The sequence below is a fragment of the Somniosus microcephalus genome, unplaced genomic scaffold (genome assembly GCF_052327205.1).
Source record: "Somniosus microcephalus isolate GS21.2 unplaced genomic scaffold, FLI_Smic_1.0 scaffold438, whole genome shotgun sequence".
NCBI classification, from domain to species: Eukaryota; Metazoa; Chordata; class Chondrichthyes; order Squaliformes; family Somniosidae; genus Somniosus; species Somniosus microcephalus.
Window position 1 is genome coordinate 168,200 of NW_028225625.1, and position 21,634 is coordinate 189,833.

Sequence of the window (21,634 nt, forward strand, 5' to 3'; positions counted from 1 at the left end):
GGAGGAAACAGGAGCACCCGGAGAAAACCCACGCAAACACGGGGAGAATGTGCAAACTCCACACAGACAGTCACCCGAGGCCGGATTTGAACCCGGGTCCCTGGCGCTGTGAGGCAACAGTGCTAATTCGATCATATTATGATCACTCCAACCCAAGGGGCCTCATACAACAAGATTGCTAATTAATCCTTTCTCGTTACATAATACCCAGTCTAAGATGGCCTGGTCTCTGGTTGGATCCTCGACATATTGGTCCAGGAAACCATCCCGTAAACACTCAAGGAATTCCTCCTCCACAGTAGAGGACATGAGATGGGGGGAGGTAGTCCCTTTAAATGTGGAGGAGGTGGGTGTCCCTTTAAATGTGGCAGGGTGGATGTCCCTTTAAATGTGGAGGGGGTGTGTGTCCCTTTAAATGTAGAGGGGGTGGGTGTCCCTTTAAATGTGCAGGGTGTGGGTGTGGAGTTTGCACATTCTCCCTGTGTCTGCGTGGGTTTCCTCCGGGTGCTCCGGTTTCCTCCCACAGTCCAAAGATGTGTGGGTTAGGTTGATTTGGCTATGATAAATTGACCCTTCCTGTTAGGGGATTAAATACGTGGGGTTACGGGGATAGGGTGGGATATGTGTCGGTGCAGGCTAGATGGGCCGAAATGGCCTCTATCTGCACTGTGGGGATTCTGTGTGATTCTGTGTGTGGGTGGGTGTCCCTTTAAATGTGGAGAGGCGGGGCCGCGCATGCTCATTTGGCCCCAACACAAAACGAGGCTGCCAGTGCGCCCTGAGGAGAAGACGGAAGTTGGCCCGGGGAAGAGGCGGAATCAGCGGCCGGGGTAAAGTAAAGTGTTGGGGAATCGATTTAAATCGAGGTGAAGGGGGAGCGGAGAGCGAGATTATAAAGAAAAATACCAGAAAAAGCAAACCTGAGAGTCGGGCGGGCGGGACATCCGCGGACGCCGAACGGAGCGGTTTCATCCGCGCGGGGTGGCGGAGTGAGCCGGAACAATGTGATTCTGACTGACGGGAGCGCTGACCAATAGGAACAGGGCTGAGCTGGGAGGACTGAACTGGGCGGCCTGGTCCTCCAACCAATGGCGGCGCGGCAAGGGGGCGGGACCTTCCTCCCTGAGGCTGGGGCCCGATAGTGACGTCATCAGAGGAAGAGGCTTCGCTCGGTGCCGGGAGGGCGCTGGGACGGTGCGGTTTGTATTTTCTTTTTATTTATCTTCCCGCCCGCGCTTCTCTCCGCTATATTTAAAAAAAACCCTCATAAAACTCACTTTCCGCCGGTGATCCGGACTCTCGCGGTTGCCCGGGCCTTCCACAGAATCCGAGGCCTTGCGCAGGCGCGGAGCGGCTCATCCTCGGGAGCGGGGCCCGGCGGCGCATGCGGAGTAGGGGAAGGGGGCGGGGCCTGTTCAGAGGGGGGGGATGATTGACAGGGGCACAGGGTGTGTGCTGAGCATGCGCGGTGCGGGCCGGGCGCCTGTGGAGCAGGAGAGGGCGGGGCCATGGGGCGCATGCGCGGGGTCAGCTGCAACTTTAGAGTCACAAAGGGACCGAGTGTCTTCAAATCTCTCCCTTCCTCTTCTAATTTCCTGTAAAACCAGTTTATAAAAGTCATCATTGAAAGTACAGCACGGTGACATAGTGGTTAGCACTGTTGCCTCACAGCGCCAGGGACCCGGGTTCGAATCCGGCCTCGGGTGACTGCGTGGAGTTTGCACATTCTCCCCGTGTTTGCGTGGGTTTTCTCCGGGTGCTCCGGTTTCCTCCCACAGTCCAAAGATGTGCGGGTTAGGTTGATTGGCTATGATAAATTGACCCTTAGTGTTAGGGGGATTAAATACGTGGGGTTACGGGGATAGGGTGGGATATGTGTTGGTGTAGGGGTTGCGGGGATCGGGTGGGATGTGTGTCGCTGCAGGCTCGATGGGCCGAAATGGCCTCTATCTGCACTGTGGGGTTTCTGTGATTCTGTGATTCTGTGATAGGACCCGGGCCCAGGGCCTGATTGACGGGAGCTTCCGACCAATAGGGAGCGAGCGGGGCGGGGCTGGAGGAGCGAGCCGGCGGCGGGTCCTCCAACCAATCGGGGAGCCCGAGGGGTGGGACTTGCGCCGGCTGATTGGGACAGAGGAGGCTGACGGGAGATTTAATTTAAATGAATTTAATTTCCCGCCTGCTCCAACCGCCCTCCCTGCAACGTCACGACGTCGCCGGCGTGCACTGACTGACACTGAGCTCTCCACCAATGAGCGAGGGGAGGCGGAGCCTGGAGGACCGACCGAGGGGCTTTGGTCCTCCAACCAATCGCGGCGAAGGGGGAGGCGGGACCTGGGATCGGCCCGCCGCCATTTTGTAAAGCGGCCTGGTCAGAATCTGTGATCCTGGGAAAGTTTATTTTTAATGTTCCTTTCCCATTTTACAGCTCAAACTAATTTTATTTTACAGAAGATACTTGTTTTAAATATAGAAACATAGAAGATAGGAGCAGGAGTAGGCCATTCGACCCTTCGAGCCTGCTCCGCCATTCAATGCGATCAAGGCTGATCATAAAAAAAGCTGTTTGTTTTTAAATTGATGGAACAGAAACAAGAAACCCTGTGGAGCAAATGTGAGTAAAAATATTTTTTCTCCCTGAATTAATTTTTTTAATATTAATTTTGTGCGTTTTAAATTATTAATTTCAAGCACTTTAAGAGAAATATGGGAGTGGTGGGGGTTCTCTTAAAGGGACAGGCGCTCTCTTTTTCTATGAGATTTTCATTAAAAATCCCCGTGGATGACCGATTTTAAAGGGACAGCGTCTCCCTTTTTTTATAATGTATATTTAAGAGACTGACATTTAAAGTAGGGCAAATCCCCTGCTCCCGTAAGTGCTTGGTGAGAAATCAGGTGCTGTTTGCTCTCGCCCCCTCCCAATTTTCTGCCAAGGGACAGAAAGCAGAGAGTAGTGGTGAACGGTTTCTTTTCAGACTGGAGGGAGGTAAACAGTGATGTTCCCCAGGGGTCGGTATTAGGATCAATGTTCCCTCTTTTTTTTTAGGTGTGTGGCCCCTTTAACGGGCTGCACGGCCCATTCAAATTTCTGCGCATGCGCGTTTATTCCATTTATAGGGCGGTGAGCCGGCTGCGCGGGACCTCCAGACCGCTGCGTGGCCGCGCAACTTAACGTGAACATTGATTCGGACCACTGCCTTTTTTTGATATATATCAATGACCTGGACTTGGGGATCCAGGGCAAAATTTCAAAATTTACAGATGACACGAAACTCAAATATAGCAAACAATGAGGATAGTAACAGACTTCAGGAGGATGTAGCCAGACTGGTGAAATGGGCAGAAACGTGGCAGATTAAATTTAATGTAGAGAAGTGTGAAGTGATTCATTTTGGCAGGAAGAATGAGGAGAGGCAATATAAACTAAATGGTCCAGTTTTAAAGAGGGTGCAGGAACAGAGAGGCCTCGGGGTGTATGGACACAAATCTTAGAAGGTGGCAGGACAAGTTGAGAAGGCTGTTAAAAAAGCATACAGGATCCTTGACTTTATTAATAGAGGAATAGAGTACAAAAGCAAGCAGGTTATGGTAAGCCTTTATAAAACACTGGCTAGGCTTCCGCTGGGCACCACACTTTAGGAAGGATGTCAAGGCCTTAGAGAGGGTGCAGAAGAAATTTACGAGAATGGGACCAGGGATGAGGGACTTGAGTTACGTGGAGAGACGGGAGAAGCTGGGGTTGTTCTCCTCAAGCAAAGAAGATTAAGAGGAGATTTGATAGAGTTGTTCAAAATCAGGATGGATTTTGAGAGAGTAAATAAGGAGAAACCGTTTCCAATGGCTGAAGGGACAGAAACCAGATTTAAGGCGATTGGCAAAAGAACCAGAGGTGAGATGAGGAAACAGATTTTTACACCAAGTTGTTGTGATCTGGAATGCACTGCCTGAAAGGGCGGTGGAAGCAGATTCAATCGTCACTTTCATAAAGAAGTGGGTAAATACTTGAAGGGGAGACATTTACAGGGCGAGGGGGAAAGAGCAGGGGGGAGTGGGACTAATCGGAGAGCTCGACCAAAGAGCCGGCACAGGCATGGTGGGCCGAATGGCCTCCTTCTGTGCTGTTTCATTCGATGGTTCCGTCCCCATAATGAGACCTTCTCAGCCCCGGTGTCCTCCTGGTGAATCTGCCCGGCACCCCCTCCGAGGCCAGTGTGTCCCTTTCTGAGGTGCGGTGCCTGAAACTGAAGGCAGTCCTCCGGATGGGGCCTGAGCAAGGCTCTGGACAGCTGAGGCATGGCTGTGTATATCTGGAGTTGTGGTGTAGACAGTCCGACCTTGTCAAGTTAAGTGGGTGGCGATCAGGAGCAGGTGCCCTTTCCTCCCAGGGTGCTGTCACACTAAATTAGGGCTCATGGGATTGGGGGTAATATTAGCATGGATTGAGGACTGGTTAACGGTCAGAAAACAGAGAGTAGGAATAAACGGCTCATTTTCGGGCTGGCAGGCTGTAACTAGTGGGGTCCCGCAAGGATCATTACTGGGGCCTCAGCTATTCACAATCTCCATCAATGACTTAGATGAGGGGACCGAGTGCAATGTGTCCAAGTTTGCTGACGATACAAAGCTAGGTGGGAAAATAAGTTGTGAGGAGGAGACAAAGAGGCTGCAAAGGGATATCGACAGGTTCAGTGAATGGGCAAGAACATGGCAGATGGAATATAATGTGGAGAAGTGGGAAGTTATCTGCTTTGAACATAAGAAATAGGAGCAGGAATAGGCCACTTGGCCCCTCGAGCCTGCTCCGCCATTCAATAAGATCATGGCTGATCTTGGGCTCAAAGCCACTTCCCCGCCCGCTCCCGAGCACCCTTCGTGTTGAGTCTGTGCTTTCAAATGTAGTTATGCTGAATAACTGGACACAGACAACAGAAATACTTAAACAGGTCTTTAGTAACTGAGGGTCAGGGCTGAACTGGAATACACTTTGCTCCACAGGGTTTATATACCGGTGTGGTCACCACCGGTACTACAATGTACAGGAGCCATCAAAAAGTAGTCCATCACCTTAAGGTATCCTCTTAAGGTGGTACAGGTTACATACACTACAATTCCTCCCCTTTTAGCTTAACAGTGTACACCCCAATTTAAACAATACATGGATAACATGTATACAACTTTCACACAAAACTGTTCAAAGATTCAGTCTCTGAGGAGGCCTCCTGATCCGGGCCGGATAACGCCTTTCAGGGGTCTCTGGTTCTCGTTGCTGGGGTGACTGATCCATTTGATCTCCTATGGATTGAACATCATCATGTACATACGAGTCTGAGGTAGATGCTACAGGCTCAATAACTTCTTCAACTGGTGTCTCTGCCGTAGACATGGGGTCGACCCTTGTTCTCGATTCCACAAGTTGGTCAGCATGACGACGTATTACGTTCTCTCCAACGTCTACCGTGTACATCAAGGGTCCTTGTCGGGCACGAATTGTTCCGGATTGCCATTTATCATTCCTATAGTCCCTGGCCAACACTGGTTGTCCTATTTCGAAACTCCGAGTGGCCTTGTTATTTACGTGCTGGAATTGCTTGTTTTCGACTTCCCTACGCACATTGGGTTTTAACAAATCCAACCGGGACCGCAACCTCCTGTTATAGAACATTATGGCAGGGCTTTGATTTGTCACTGCATGCGTGGCGTTTCGATATGCCATCAGGAAATTGTCCACCTTGTGTTGTAGTGGAATATGGTCTTCGCTCATGGCCTTTATCGCCTTTTTGAACGTTTGTACAAATCTCTCGGCCAACCCATTGGTAACCGGATGATATGGGGCAGATGTATAGTGTTTCACCCCATTCTTTTTCATGAATTTCTGGAATTCTTCTGACACGAACTGTGGTCCGTTATCTGAACATATTTGTTCCGGCAACCCATTCCTTGCAAATATGGTTCTTAGAACTGCAATTGTCTTTTCAGAGGTAGTGGTCGACATCTTAATCACTTCTGGCCATTTAGAATGTGTGTCTACCGCTATCAAAAACATGGAATCCATGAATGGACCTGCAAAGTCGATATGCACACGTTGCCATGGGGTTGAAGGCCATTCCCACGGATGCAGCGGTGCAATTGGAGGTACGTTTTGAACTTTTTGGCACCCTGAGCAGCTTTTAGTCAGATCCTCTATTTGTTTGTCGATACCTGGCCACCACACATAAGCCCTAGCAAGGCTTTTCATCTTGACTCCCCCCAGATGACCTTCATGCAGTTCCTTCAGAACTCTCTCCCTTAATTTAGGAGGAATAATCACCCTTGTTCCATACATCAATGTTCCTTGACAGATGGACAGCTGTTCTCGTCTGGCTGAGAATGCTGGTAACAGTGGGTCGCCATGTGCTGGCCATCCCTTCACTGTCAAATCGTAGACCCGAGACAGTGTCAGGTCGTTTCGGGTCTCTCTCTCAATACTCGCATTGGTGACTGGTAAGCATTCGATGATGGTCGAGTGAAATATCTCGACAGGGTCAACTGCCAGTGCCTCTTCCGCTGTAGGTAGTGGCAGGCGTGACAGCCCATCAGCATTACCATGTTGCTTTGTACCTTTGAATTCGATATCATATTGATGTGCCCCTAGGAAAAGGGACCATCTCTGAAGCCTCTGCGCCGTCATAACCGGAACACCCTTCTTAGGGTTAAAAATGGAAACCAACGGCTGGTGATCTGTCAGCAGCGTAAACTTTTGGCCTTGCAGGTAATGGTTAAATTTCTTAACTCCCCACACGAGGCTGAGAGCCTCCCTATCTATCTGAGCATAGTTGTGCTCTGCGGAGGTCAATGATCTGGATGCGAACGCGACTGGCCTTTCCAAGCCATTTGGCAACTTATGTGAGAGCACTGCCCTGATACCATATGGAGAAGCATCACACGCTAAGCGAATAGGCAGCGTTGGGTTAAAGTGAGCCAACACTTCCTTAGAGGTGATCAGTGCCTTGCTTTTTTGAAAAGCCCGCTTACAATCCTCGCTCCACTTCCATGGTACTCCCATTTGCAAAAGAATGTTCAGCGGGTGTAACACCGTGGATAAATTTGGAAGAAACTTGTGGTAATAGTTAACCAACCCAAGGAACGACCTCAACTAGGATACATTTTCCGGAGCGGGAGCTTTCACAACAGCTTCGATCTTGTCAGGTGACTTATGGAGCCCCTCCTGGTCAATGACGTGGCCGCAGTATGAGATTCGCTTTTGAAAGAACTCACATTTCTGGCGATTAACTCTGAGTCCATATTCTTTCAATCTGGTGAGCACCTGCTCCAAATTCGCGAGGTGCTCCTTATCATCATCTCCTGTAATCAGAATGTCGTCCAGGTAGCATTGTGTGCCTGGAATTCCCTGCAATACCTGCTCCATGGCCCTTTGCCAAATCGCTGGAGCCGATGCCACTCCAAAAACCAGTCTATTATACCGATATAAGCCCTTATGTGTGTTGATCGTGAGATACTGGCGTGACGCTTCATCAACTTCCATCTGTAGGTATGCCTGTGCCAGGTCTATCTTGGTGAAGTGTTTCCCGCCAGACAGCGAAGCGAAGATATCTTCAATCCGCGGAAGCGGATATTGCACCGTGTGAAGAACCGGATTAACAGTGATCTTGAAATCGTCACAGATGCGAACCTTCCCAGGTTCTCCCGGCTTGTTGCTCAACGAACGCTTCATGGTGGGAACAATGGGCGTGGCCCATTCGCTCCAGTCCACCTTTGACAGTACTCCTGAACGTTCTAGCCCTTCCAGCTCTGCTTCCACAGCAGGTCGTATCGCATAAGGTACCGGTCTAGCTTTGAAAAATTTCAGGTTTGCATGTTCTTCAACCTTGATGTTTGCCGTAATTCCTTTCAGTGTTCCCAGTCCCTGTTGGAACACCTCCTTAGCATCGTCCAATATTCTGGACAGTTGTTTAGGTTTGACGTCGTCCTCTTTACAGGAATCTACAGTTAGTGCTTGTATGGAATGCCAGTCCACATTTATTCTCCAGATCCATTCCCGTCCCAGTAGTGGCGGACCTCCATCAGGTAACACATACAAGTCCATTTCCTGACTTTCTTTACCATTGTAGACCACCTTTACCTTTATCTTTCCGATGGGGTATACTATTTGCCCCGTGTATGTTTTCAATACAATCTCCGTATCCCTCAGGGGAATGTGTGAGAATAACCTTTTGTAATCTTGCTTATTCATGACCGTCAATGCCGATCCAGTGTCCCAATTCCATCTTCACTTGGACTCCTGCTATCCGAAGCATGACCCAGATAGTTTGGTGGTCTGCTGAGTTACCCACATTATGTATTTTTAGACAACCCAGTTCCTTACTGCTGGAGTCTGAATCCATCTTCTGTTCATCCGAACTGTTCTCTGTCACCTTGTGTACTTTTTTGTACTTCTCCTGCGGCGACTTTTTGCTGCTGGTCTTCTTTCCTGACCGGCATACTCTCGCTATGTGACCAAGTTTGCCACATTGCCTGCATTCTTTATCTTTGAACCAGCACTGGTTCTGGTCATGCGTTGTCCTTCCGCAACGATAGCACTTTACTGCGCCCAATGCCATTTCATTGGTGCTGAATTCCAATGGCCTTTGCTGCATTTCTGCAGTGCCTCGTGCTGCTGCCTCGTGCGATGCTGCAATGCTGAAAGCTTTGTCCAGCGTAAGATCCTTTTCCTCTAGCAGTCGCTTCTGGGTTCCATCCCTTAGGAGCCCACACACAAACTTATCTCTCAGTGCATCTGCTAGTCCTGTACCGAACTGACAGTACTTTGATAACTTGCACAGTTCAATTAAGAATTCAGCGTTGCTTTCTTCTTTCAGTTGAATTCTTTTGTAGAATTTAAATCATTCCGCTATCAGCAGCGGCGTGGGGTTTAAATGCTCTTGCAGGATAGTAACAATATCCGCGAAACTCTTTCCTACCGGTTTATCTGGTGTTACAAGGTTCCTTAATAACCCGTACGTCTTCGCACCCATTGAGTTTAATAGGGTTAGTGCTTTCTTATCCACCGGTACCTCATTCGCTGTACAATAAACTTCAACGCGTTCCACATAAGTGGCCCAATCTTCCACATCGCTATCAAAAGCAGTGATGTTACCTGTTTTTGGCAGCCTTGTTGAGTTTCCATTCCTTCGGATTATGATTATTATTTTATTTTATTTTTCAAAATGGCGGCTTCCCGCACTTGGCGGCTTTTCCCGCGCTTGTCTTCTTCCCCCGCTGACTAAAAATGGCGATTACTGCGCTGTTGCCGTTCTCACCTCCCAGCGGTCCTTTATTTTCCCCGACGCTGCTGCTCTTGTTCCCCACCGCTCCCGCGGTCCTCGTGGACATAAACGCTTTTCTGGCTGCTGCACGTCTCTGCCCCGATTGCAGTCCGGCCCCTGACACCGGCTGCGGTCGTGTTCTCCGCCCTTTTCGTCGTTTCCCTCCCCTTCTCTTACTGACAACTCGGCTGACTTCCCCCCGTGCCGCTCGATCGGGCTTACCCGCCGCTGTCGTCGAAGGGATGTTCAGTGATGTTAGACTTCGTGGCCAGAACCCAACCCGGGTTCCCGATTGCCTCCCGTGCTATGCAGTGCCCAGCAGGATGTTGAGGGTGGATGTCCTTGTTCGACGCCCGTTTCAGAGGCGAAGCTTCCTTTGATGCAACTGCCGCTAGGTAAGATCAGACTCGTCGCCACTGTTGAGTCTGTGCTTTCAAATGTAGTTATGCTGAATAACTGGACACAGACAACAGAAATGCTTAAACAGGTCTTTAGTAATTGAGGGTCAGGGCTGAACTGGAATACACTTTGCTCCACAGGGTTTATATACCGGTGTGGTCACCACCGGTACTACAATGTACAGGAGCCATCAAAAAGTAGTCCATCACCTTAAGGTATCCTCTTAAGGTGGTACAGGTCACATACACTACACTTCGCTCCCTTATCTTGCCAAAAATCTGTCTATCTCCACCTTAAATGTATTTAATGACCCAGCCTCCACAGCTCTCTGGGGCAGAGAATTCCACAGATTTAAGACCCTCTGGGTGAAGAAATTCCTCCTCATCTCTGTCCTAAATGGCTTACTCCTTTTCCTTAGACTGTGACCGCGGTTCTGGACTCCCCGGCCATCGGGAACATCCTTCCTGCATCCAGTCTGTCCAGTCCTGTTAGAATTTTATAAGTTTCAATTAGATCCCCTCTCATTCTTCTAAACTCCAGTGAGTACAAGTCCAATCGACCCAATCTCTCCTCATACGTCATTCCTGCCATCCCAGGTATCAATCTGGTGAATATTCGCTGCACTCCCTCCATGGCAAGAACATCCTTCCTCAGATAAGGCGACCAAAACTGCACTCAATGCTCAAGGTGTTGTCTCACCAAGGCCCTGTACAACTGCAGCAAGACATCCTTGTTCTTGTACTCGAAACCTCTCGCTATGAAGGCCAACATACCATTTGCCTTCTTAACCGCCTGCTGCACCTGCATGCTTACCTTCAGCGACTGGTGCACAAGGACACTTCCCCTTCTCCCAATCTATTGCCGTTCAGATAATAAGCTGCCTTCCTGTTTTTGCCACCAAACTGGATAACCTCACATTTGTCCACATTATCCTGCATCTGCCATGCTTCTGCCCAATCACCCAACCTGCCCAAATCATACTGGAGCTTCTCGGCATCCTCCTCAGAGCACACATGTCCACCCAACTTTGTGCCGTCTGCAAACTTGGAGATATTACATCTAGTTGCCTCGTCTAGATTATTTATATATATTGTGAATAGCTGGGGTCCTAGGACCGATTCCTGTGGTACCCCACTAGTCACTGCCTGCCACTCGGAAAAAGAGCCGTTTATTCCAACTCTTTGCTTCCTGTCTGCCAACCAGTTCTTTATCCAAGTCAGTACCTTGCCCCCAATCCCATGTGCCTTAACTTTACACGCTAATCTCTTATGCGGGACCTTATCGAAAGCCTTCTGAAAGTCCAAATACACCACATCCACTGGTTCTCCCTTATCTATTCTACCAGTTACATCCTCAAAAAATTCCAGTAGATTAGTCAAGCACGATTTACCTTTTGTAAATCCATGTTGACTTTGTCCGATCCAGTCACTTTTTTTTACATCTTTTATAATGGACTCTAGCATTTTCCCCACTACCGATGTCAGGCTTACCGGTCTATAATTCCCCGTTTTCTCTCTACCACCTTTTTTGAATAGTGGGGTAACATTAGCTACCCTCCAATCCATGGGAAGTGTTCCAGAGTCTATCGAATTTTGGAAGATGACCAGCAATTCTGTCCCTCTAGTGCTACTTGTCTCTCCCAGTCCTCTCTTCACCTTGTTTCTCCTCTCTAATGTTTCATCCTGGTGCCCATCCCCCTGTCTAATTAATTTAAACCCTCCCCCACAGCACTAGTTAACCGTCCCATGAGGACATTGGTCCCAGCTCTGTTGAGGTGCAACCTGTCCACCTTGGACAGGTCCCTCCTGCCCCAGAACTGGTCCCTCCTGCCCCAGGAATCTGAAGTCCTGCAATATTTCTCTTTCAGGTACTTATCCAATTCCCTTTTGAAAGCGGTGATTGAATCTGCCTCCACCACCCTTTCAGGCAGTGCATTCCAGATCCTAACCACTCGCTGCGTCAAAAAGTTTTTCCTCATGTCGCCTTTGGTTCTTTTGTCAATCACCTTAAATCTGTGTCCTCTGGTTCTCGACCCCTCTGCCAATTGGAAGAGTTTCTCTCTATCTACTCTGTCCAGACCCCTCTTGATTTTGAACACCTCTATCAAATCTCCTCTCAATCTTCTCTGCTCCAAGGAGAACAACCCCAGCTTCTTCAGTCTATCAATGTAACTGAAGTCCCTCATCCCTGGAATCATTCTCGTAAATCTTTTCTGCACCCTCTCTAAGGCCTTCACACCCTTCCTAAAGTGCGGTGCCCAGGATTGGACACAATACTCCAGTTGAGGCCAAACTAGTGCTTTATAAAGGTTCATCATAATTTCAACACTTTTGTACTCTATACCTCTATTCATGAAGCCCAGGTTTCCGTAAGCTTTTTTAACTGCTTTCTCAACCTGCCCTGCCACCTTCAATGATTTGTGCACATATACCCCCAGGTCTCTCTGTTCATGCACCCACTTTAGGATTGTACCCTTTAGTTTAGATTTCCTCTCCTCATTCTTTCTACCAAAATGTATCACTTTGCACTTTTCTGCATTAAATTTAATCTGCCACGTGTCCGCCCATTCCACCAGCCTGTCTATGTCCACTTGAAGTCCATTACTATCTTCCTCACTGTTCACTATATTTCCAAGTTCTGTGTCATCTGCAAATTTTGAAATTGTGCCTTGTACACCCACATCCAAGTCTTTAATATAGATCAAGAAAAGCAGTGGTCCTAGAACCGACCCCTGGGGAACACCACTGTGTACCTTCCTCCAGTCTGAAAAACAACCGTTCACCACTACTCACTGTTTCCTGTCACTTAGCCAATTCCCTATCCATGCAGCCGCTGTCCCTTTTACTCCATGGGCTTCAACTTTGCTGGTAAGCCTATTATGTGGCACTTTGTCGAATGCCTTTTGGAAATCCATGCACACCACGTCAACCGCATTGCCCTCATCAACCCTCTCTGTTACCTCATCAAAAAACTCCATCAAGTTGGTTAAACACGATTTGCCTTTAACAAATCCGTGCTGGCATTCCTTAATTAATCCACACTGTTAATTTTGTCCCTGATTTTTGTTTCTAAAAGCTTCCCCACTCCCGAGGTCAAACTGACTGGCCCGTGGTTGCTGGGTTTGTCCTTACACCCTTTTTTGAACAAGGGTGTGACATTTGCAATTCTCCAGTCCTCTAGCACCACCCCAGTTTCTAATGAGGATTTGGAAGGTTATGGCCAGTACCTCCGCAATTTCTTCCTTCACTTCCCTCAGCGTACTAGGATGCTTCCCATCCGGTCCTGGTGACTTATTTACTTTAAGTACAGCCAGCCTTTCTAGTACCTTGTCTTTATCAATTTTATCCCATCCAGTATCTCCTCTACCTCCTCCTTCACTATGTCTATGGCAGCATCTTCTTCCTTGGTGAAGACAGATGCAAAGTACTGATTTAGTACCTCAGCCTTATCCTCTGCCTCCGTGCGTAGGTCTCCTTTTTGGTCCCTAATCGGCCCGACCCCTCCTCTTACTACCCATTTACTATTTATATGCCTATAGAAGACTTTTGGATTACCTTTTATGTTAGCTGCCATTCTATTCTCATGCTCTCTCTTTGCCCCTCGTATTTTCTTTTTCACTTCTCCTCTGAACTTTCTATATTTAGCCTGATTCTCAGATGTATTCTCGACCTGACATCTGTCATACGCGCTCTTTTTCTGCTTCATCTTACTCTCTATCTCGTTCATCATCCAGGGAGCTCTGACTTTAGTTGCCCTACATTTCCCCTTAGTGGGAATGTACCTCGACTGTACCTGAATTATTTCCTCTTTAAAGGCAGCCCATTGTTCCTCTACAGTTTTTCCTGCCAATCTTTGATTCCAATTTACCCGGGCCAGATCCATTCTCACCCCACTGAAATTGGCCTTGCCCCACAGTGTAGTGGATGTGCTCTGGACTGCACTCTCCCCCCGAGGTGTCATCACCTTCCCCGGGATTCAGCACTGAAAACCGGTTTGAGAGCGCCGCACTCCCGGGGGATTCCTGCACTGCCTTGCCTCCTCAAACCCTGCTGGGCGGCCACCCAGTTACCATTCCTGTTGTAGGTTGCTAGACTTTGAGTAAGAGAGACAACTTTATCAAATGACAGAGCTCTGGGAGAAGCGTCTGCAACCACGCGGTCTGCGAGAGCACCTTCTCCCCGATTGTAGTATGTGCCGAGCTTATATACAATTCCAAGAAGTTGGTTTTAGATCATTTACATTCATCCAATCAATTCGTTTATTAGCGCATATCGTTATTTTCCTCCAGTCAGGAGCTTACACACTTGTGTTGCCAATTCTGCCTCTTCAGGTCTTCGTTCCGTCTTGTTCCGTCCGCGTCACCGGCGGAATGTGATTAGTTCGATAATGGGATACAAGTGATTAGTTCGATGATAGGATACCAGTGAACCTTGTTAGTCCTCAGTGATTCAATTAGTCCCAGTCAGGACACGAGATGAACTTTGTTCCAGCCATGCGTAAGCGTGGCATGTCTCACTGTGCAGTGATTCAATTAGTCCCAGTCAGCGAATTTGTTGTTTGTGTCTTTTCCAGCAAAATCTTGTCCAGCAATCTTGTCCAGCAAAATTTTATTCCAACAATTCCCACGAACTCTATGTGGCTGCGGGGTGACCACCTCCTGGAACGTGCGCTCCAGGAAACTCTCAGCCTCCTGTCTGCCCGGCAGTGACTCCAGCCATTCCCCAAGCTCAGAGACCCTGAGCTCGAGTTCCAGCCACTGGAGGCGCTTCCTGCACACGCGGTTCACCAGGACATGTGAAGCGTCCCGGAGTTCCCGCATGGCACAGGAATTGCAGCCTTCGGTCCCATCGTTTGGCTTAAAATCTGTCTACTTAAGCTATAGATATATCTGTTGTTAGGTTAGTGTGCCCTTACCCCATTTATTATTCAATCAGTGACGGTCCCTTTGCCAGGCCTGCTGCCTGCGGCCCCTCTCCCAGATTCCAGCCCCAGCTCTATGCTGACTGAGCTGCTCTCACCTGGGGACAGTGCATCAAGAAGGAGTTAGATATATTTCTTAAGGCTAAAGGGATCAAGTGATATGGGGAGAAGGCAGGGACCGGGTACTGAGTTTGGATGATCAGCCATGATCTCATTGAATGGCGGAGCAGGCTCGAGGGGCCGAATGACCGACTCCTGCTCCTATCTTCTATGTTACTGCTAATGAGAGGGAGGAACTGAAAGAAATCAGTATTTGTAGGGAAATGGTGTTTGGGAAATTGACGGGAATGAAGGCCGATAAATCCTCAGGGCCTGATAATCTACATCCTAGGGTACTTAAGGAAGTGCCCTAGAAATAGTAGATGCATTGCTTGTCATCTTCCAAAATTCGATAGACTCTGGAACAGTTCCCATGGATTGGAGGGTAGCTAATGTTACCCCACTATTCAAAAAAGGTGGTAGAGAGAAAACGGGGAATTACAGACCGGTAAGCCTGACATCGGTAGTGGGGAAAATGCTAGAGTCCATTATAAAGGATGTAATAGCAGAGCACTTGGAAAACAGTGACAGGATCGGACAAAGTCAACATGGATTTACAAAAGGTAAATCATGCTTGACTAATCTACTGGAATTTTTTGAGGATGTAACTGGTAAAATAGATAAGGGAGAACCAGGGGATGTGGTGTATTTGGACTTTCAGAAGGCTTTTGATAAGGTCCCGCATAAGAGATTAGCGTGTAAAGTTAAGGCACATGGGATTGGGGGCAAGGTACTGACTTGGATAGAGAACTGGTTGGCAGACAGGAAGCAAAGAGTTGGAATAAACGGCTCTTTTTCCGAGTGGTAGGCAGTGACTAGTGGGGTACCACAGGGATTGGTCCTCGGACCCCAGCTATTCATCACAATATATATAAATGATCTAGATGAGAGAACTAGATGTAATATCTCCAAGTTTGCAGACGACACAAAGCTGGGTGGGCGTGTGTGCTGTGAGGAGGATGCCGAGAAACTCCAGGATGATTTGAACATGTTGGGTGAATGGGCAGAAGCATGGCAGATGCAGTATAATGTGGATAAATGTGAGGTTATCCACTTTGGTGGCAAAAACAGGAAGGCAAATTATTATCTGAACGGCAATAGATTGGGAGAAGGGGAAGTGCAATGAGACCTGGGTGTCCTTGTGCACCAGTCACTGAAAGTAAGCATGCAGGTGCAGCAGGCGGTTAAGAAGGCAAATGGTATGTTGGCCTTTGTAGTGAGAGGGTTTGAGTACAGGAACAAGGATGTCTTGCTGCAGTTGTACAGGGCCTTGGCGAGACCACACCTTGAGTATTGTGTGCAGTTTTGGTCGCCTTATCTGAAGAAGGATGTTCTTGCCATGGAGGGAGTGCAGCGAAGATTCGCCAGACTGATACCTGGGATGGCAGGAATGATGTATGAGGAGAGATTCGGTCGATTGGACTTATACTCGCGGGAGTTTAGAAGAATGAGGGGATCTCATTGAAACTTATAAAATTCTAACAGGACTAAACAGACTAGATGCAGGAAGGATGTTCCCGATGGCCAGGGAGTCCAGAACCAGGGGTCACAGTCTAAGGATAAGGGGTAAGCCATTTAGGACTGAGATGAGGAAGAATTTCTTCACCCAGAGAGTGGTGAACCTGTGGAATTGACTACCACAGAAGGTAGTGGAGGCCAATTCATTAAATATATTCAAGAAGGAGTTAGATATATTTCTTAAGGCTAAAGGGATCAAGTGATATGGGGAGAAGGCAGGGACAGGGTACTGAGTTTGGATGATCAGCCATGATCTCATTGAATGGCGGAGCAGGCTCGAGGGGCCGAATGGCCTGCTCCTGCTCCTATCTTCTATGTTTCTATGTTTCCCTCACTGATTGCAGCTCTTAACCAACACCGACTTTACAAAGAAAGCCCCGCGCGGCAGCCTGGAGCTCGGGCCCAGCGCGCAGGCGCGGGGGAGGATGATTGACAGGGGCCCAGGGTGTGTGCTGAGCATGCGCGGTGCGGGCCGGGCGCCTGTGGAGCAGGAGAGGGCGGGGCCATGGGGCGCATGCGCGGGGTCAGCCACAACTCAGTGCGGCGGCCGGAGCGCTTTCTGGAGCGCGGGGGCTTGTGGGGATTGCAGCCGCCATTACTGTTGATCCTTTCAACCAACCTGTGCAGCAGCTGGGGCCTGAAAATCAGCTTCACTGCCCCTGGGCTGGGACAAGGGGGACATGAGGCAACATTCTCCCTCTTACCCCTCTCTACACTCCTTTTACAGGGTTTTAGAAGTGGAGCATTTACAGACAGGAAGCTCAGACCAAACATCACGTCAAGAACAGACAGACTCGCTCGATTCATCAGGACCTGATTCAGTCGCTCCTCCAATCTGCTGGCACCCCAGAGAATTCACACTAATGAGAGACATTTTAAATGTTCTGAGTGTGGGAAGAGCTTCAAAATCTACAAGTACCCAAAGAGACACCAGTGGCTACACACTGGGGAGAGCCCGTTCACCAGCCCCGTGTTCCAGAAGGGATTCACTCAGTCATCCGCTCCGATGATACACCAGCAAATTCACACTAGGGAGGGACCTTTAACCCACTCTGTGTGTGGGAAGGGATTAATTGCACCCTCCGTGCTGCTGAGACACCAGCTTGTCCACACCGATGTGAGACCGTTGACCTGCTCCGTGTTTTTGAAGTGAATTCTCTCATTCTGCCACCCTCCTGAGACACCAGTTTGTTCACAGTGATGAGAGACCGATTAGATGTTCTGACTGTGGAAAGAGATTTAAAAGGTCCCAGGATCTGAAGAAACACAAGCTGGAGAGAGCAGGAGAGATTCTGTTCACCTGCTCAGTGTGTGGGAAGGGATTCACTCGGTCCTCAAATCTGCTGGCACACCAGCGCGTTCACACTGGGGAGAGGCCAGGGAAACATTCCGACTGTGGGAAAAGCTTTTAAATGTCCCAGGAGCTGAAGGGACACCAGCTGGAGAGAGCAGGAAAGAGGCCATTCACGTGCTCCGTGTGTGGGAAGGGATTCACTCGATCATTCCACCTACTGAGACACCAGCAAGTTCACACTGGGGAGAGACCGTTCACCTGCTCCGTGTGTGGGAAGGGATTCACTCAGTCATCCAGCCTACTGATACACCAGCGAGTTCACACTGATGAGAGACCATTTAAATGTTCTGACTGTGGGAAAAGGTTTAAAAGGTCCGGATATCTGAAGGTACACCAGCGAGTTCACACTGGGGAGAAACTGTTCACCTGCTCTGTGTGCGGGAAGGGATTCACTCAGTCATCCAACCTGGTGAGACACCAGCAAGTTCACACTGATGAGAGACCATTTAAGTGTTCTGACTGTGGGAAGAGCTTTAAAAGCTCTGGGGAGCTGAAAGAACACCAGCGAGTTCACACCGATCAGAGACCATTTACATGTTCTGTCTGTGGGATGAGCTTTAAAAGCTCTGGGAATCTGAACGGACACCAGCGAGTTCACACTGGGGAGAGACCATTCACCTGCTCCGTGTGTGGGAAGGGATTCACTCAGTCGTCCAGCCTACTGACACACCAGCAAGTTCACACTGATGAGAGACCATTTAAATGTTCTGACTGTGGGAAGACATTTAAATGGTCGAGGGCCCTGAAGAGACACCAGCTGGAGAGAGAAGGAAAGAGACTGTTCACCTGCTCCGTTTGTGGCAAAGGATTCACTCGGTCATCCCACCTGCTGACACACCAGCGAGTTCACACAGTTCTGTAGTGCAGGGCCCTGAAGGCAGCTGGGGTGACATGAACATGGAATGGATGAATGTTTTATAAATTCTTGTACTGCTGTTTAATCTTTAAGACTGTTGTGCTGATGACTCCCTTCGATTGACTGTTCGTGGTGTTACATAGAATGTACAGCACAGAAACAGGCCACTCGGCCCAACTGGTCCATGCCGGTGTTTATGCCCCACACCCACCCTACTTCAATTAACACGATCAACATCTCCTCCCATTCCTTTCTCCCTTGTGTGGCTTCCCCATAAATCCATCTGTGCTGTTCACCTCTACCACTCCCTGTGGTAACGAGTTCCCCATTCTCACCATTCTCTGGGTAAAAAAGTTTCTCCTGAATTCCCTCCTGGATTTATTAGTGACTTTTATATTTATGGCCCCATAAATATGATGAGGTTCCGTTAAGCTGACCAGTATGTTGTACTTTGTCTTTTTCTGATGAATGAAACATTACTGAGCCCCTGTACCCATGTTATGGGATGAAGTGCCAGACAAGTGAAGGCACAATGTCTGGGTGTGAATCTGATAATAACCTCACGGACCGTATAGGTGTGATAACCAGACAGGCTTGTGGTTATAGTCTGGTCACAGATGGACTAAATGCCCTGAATTAGCAGGAGTTCAGGAGGCGGGCAACAGACGGGTCCAAACAATCCCATTTCCTGAGCGGTAACCAAGCTTGTGTATAAGAACAGGCCACTTAAGCCGTTGTCAGTTGGAACAGACTTGAGAAGATCGCGCGCGAATCCACTGTACTTCTATTCTCCAGATTGAGGGAATTATCACCCGATCTGTGTTATGCAGCGCTCTTAATAAAGCCTGGAGAGACAACTTGTGTTCTTGTGAGCTTGGTTATCTGGTATCTGAAACCCTGGGACTCCCGATCATTAGAGTCAACCTCAGTGTGTGGAAAGGGATTCCCTGGTGTATCCCACCCGCTGACACACCAGAGTGTCCACAGTGTGACTGCGGTGGGTCGATTCCACTGTTTCCGATGCCTTTAATCACATCCAGGACTGAACCGTGTTAATTCAGGCAACTGGGGCTTGTTAATGTTAAGAGCCCCCAATAACTAGGCTGGATTTAAAGATTATTCCCTGTTCTCTCCGTACTAGTGAGCAGAGAGAAGCTGATGTTATAGAATCATAGAGCACAGTAGGATGCCTTTCGGCCCATCGTGCTGGTGCTGGCTCTCTGAAAGAGCGATGCAATTAGTCCCACTGCCCTGCTCTTTCCCCACAGCCCTGCAAATTTCTGCTTTTAGTATATATCCAATTCACTTTTGAAAGTTACTATTGAATCTGCTTCCACCTCCCATTCAGGCAGTGCATTCCAGATCATCACAATTCGCTGTGTAAAAAAAGTCTCCTCATTTCCTCTCTCGATTCTTTTGCCAATGATCTGAAATCTGTGTCCTCTCGTTACTGACCCTCCTGCCAGTGATAACAGCTTCTCCTTGTTTGCTCGATCAAAACCCCTCATAATTTTGAACACCTCGATCACAGCTCCACTTAACCATCTCTGCTCCAAGTTATATTGCCATTGTTTTGTGAATTGTTGCTGTGATCGAGGTGCTGGATGTCCGTGCCTGGGGAATGGGACATTCTATCCTCGTGAGCACCGAGTGTCAGCATCCAGCAATCTCTGGTCAGGGACTGTCTTTTTAAACTGCCTCACCTGAGCTTTTTGACTCTCTGATTTCATTATTAAACATTTCAGAGTTTTTGCAGAGTGACCAAGGCTGAACAGATAAATGTGAGGTATTACATTTTGGTAGGAAGAATGGGGAGGTCACTTATCACTGGGAGGGTGCGAGTCTAGGTGGGGTAGAGGAACAAAGGGATCTCGGAGTACAAATACACAAATCACTAAAAGTTGCGACACAGGTTAGCAAGGCCATAAAAAAGCAAACCAAGCACTAGGGTTTATTTCTAGAGGGATAGAATTGAAAAGTAGTGAAGTTATGCTAAACCTGTATCGAACCTTGGTTAGACCACACTTAGAGTACTGCGTACAGTTCTGGTCGCCATATTATAAAAAGGATATAGAGGCACTGGAGAGGGTGCAGAGCAGATTTACAAGGATGATACCAGAAATGCGAGGGTATACATATCAGGAAAGGATGAACAGGCTGGGTCTCTTTTCTCTTGAAAACAGAAGGCTGAGGGGTGACCTAATAGAGGTCTTTAAAATTATGAAAAATGTTGATAGAGTGGATACAGAGAGAATGTTTCCACTTGTGGGGAAGAGCATAACTAGAGGCCTCAATATAAGATAGTCACCAAGAAATCCAATAGGGAATTCAGAAGAAACTTCTTTACCCAGAGAGTGGTGAGAATGTGGAACTCGCTGCCACAGGGAGTGGTTGAAGCGAATAGTATCGATGCATTTAAGGGGAGGCTAGACAAGCATATGAGGGAGAAGGGAATCGAGGGTTATGCTGATAGATTTAGATGAGGAAAGACGGGAGGAGGCTCGAGTGGAGCATAAACACCGGCATGGACTGGTTGGGCCGAATGGCCTGTTTCTGTGCCGTATATCCGATGTAATCCTATGTCAAGTATCCCAGCTGGCTTAGCTCCAGGCACTTTAGCTCAGTGGGCAGCACTCTCACCTCTGAGTCAGAAGGTCGTGGGTTCAAGTCCCAGTCCAGAGACTTGAGCATAAAAATCTAGGCTGACACTCCAGTACTGAGAGAGTGCTGCACTGTCAGAGGTGCCGTCTTTCGGATGAGATGTTAAACCGAGGCCCCCGTCTGCTCTTTGAGGTGGATGTAAAAGATCCCATGGCACTACATTGAAGAAGAGCAGGGGAGTTCTCCCCGGTGTCCTGGGGCCAATATTTATCCCTCAATCAACATCACTGAAATAGATTATCTGGTCATTGTCACATTGCTGTTTGTGGGAGCTTGCTGTGCGCCAATTGGCTGTTGCGTTTCCTACATTACAACAGTGACTACACTTCAGAAGTTCTTCATTGGCTGTAAAGCGCTCTGGGACTTCCTGAGGTTGTGAAAGGCGCTATATAAATGCAAGTCTTTCTTTCTCAGCGAGAGGGCGAATGTCAGTGGTTGGAGGGAGGGGCTCAGTGTTGTCACTGGGTGGACACAGACAGATTGAAGCTAAAAGACAGAGAATGCTGAAGTTTGGAATGATAACAC

The 21,634-nt window shown here is 48.4% G+C and overlaps 1 protein-coding gene and 1 long non-coding RNA gene across 3 annotated transcripts in view; one reads left to right on the plus strand and one right to left on the minus strand.

The window, feature by feature from the left end:
* LOC147081761 (uncharacterized) overlaps window positions 1-21,634 on the minus strand; it is a 73,597-nt gene that overhangs the window by 46,622 nt on the left and 5,341 nt on the right. The gene's annotated exons all lie outside the window — the stretch shown is intronic.
* LOC147081762 (uncharacterized) lies at window positions 754-6,289 on the plus strand. Of its 2 annotated transcripts, none has more exons than XR_015076456.1 (3): window positions 754-830; window positions 2,452-2,614; window positions 5,977-6,289. It is a non-coding gene; the product is annotated as an uncharacterized LOC147081762 (long non-coding RNA). The 2 variants fall into 2 exon arrangements; XR_015076455.1 differs by having other exon boundaries at window positions 764-1,194.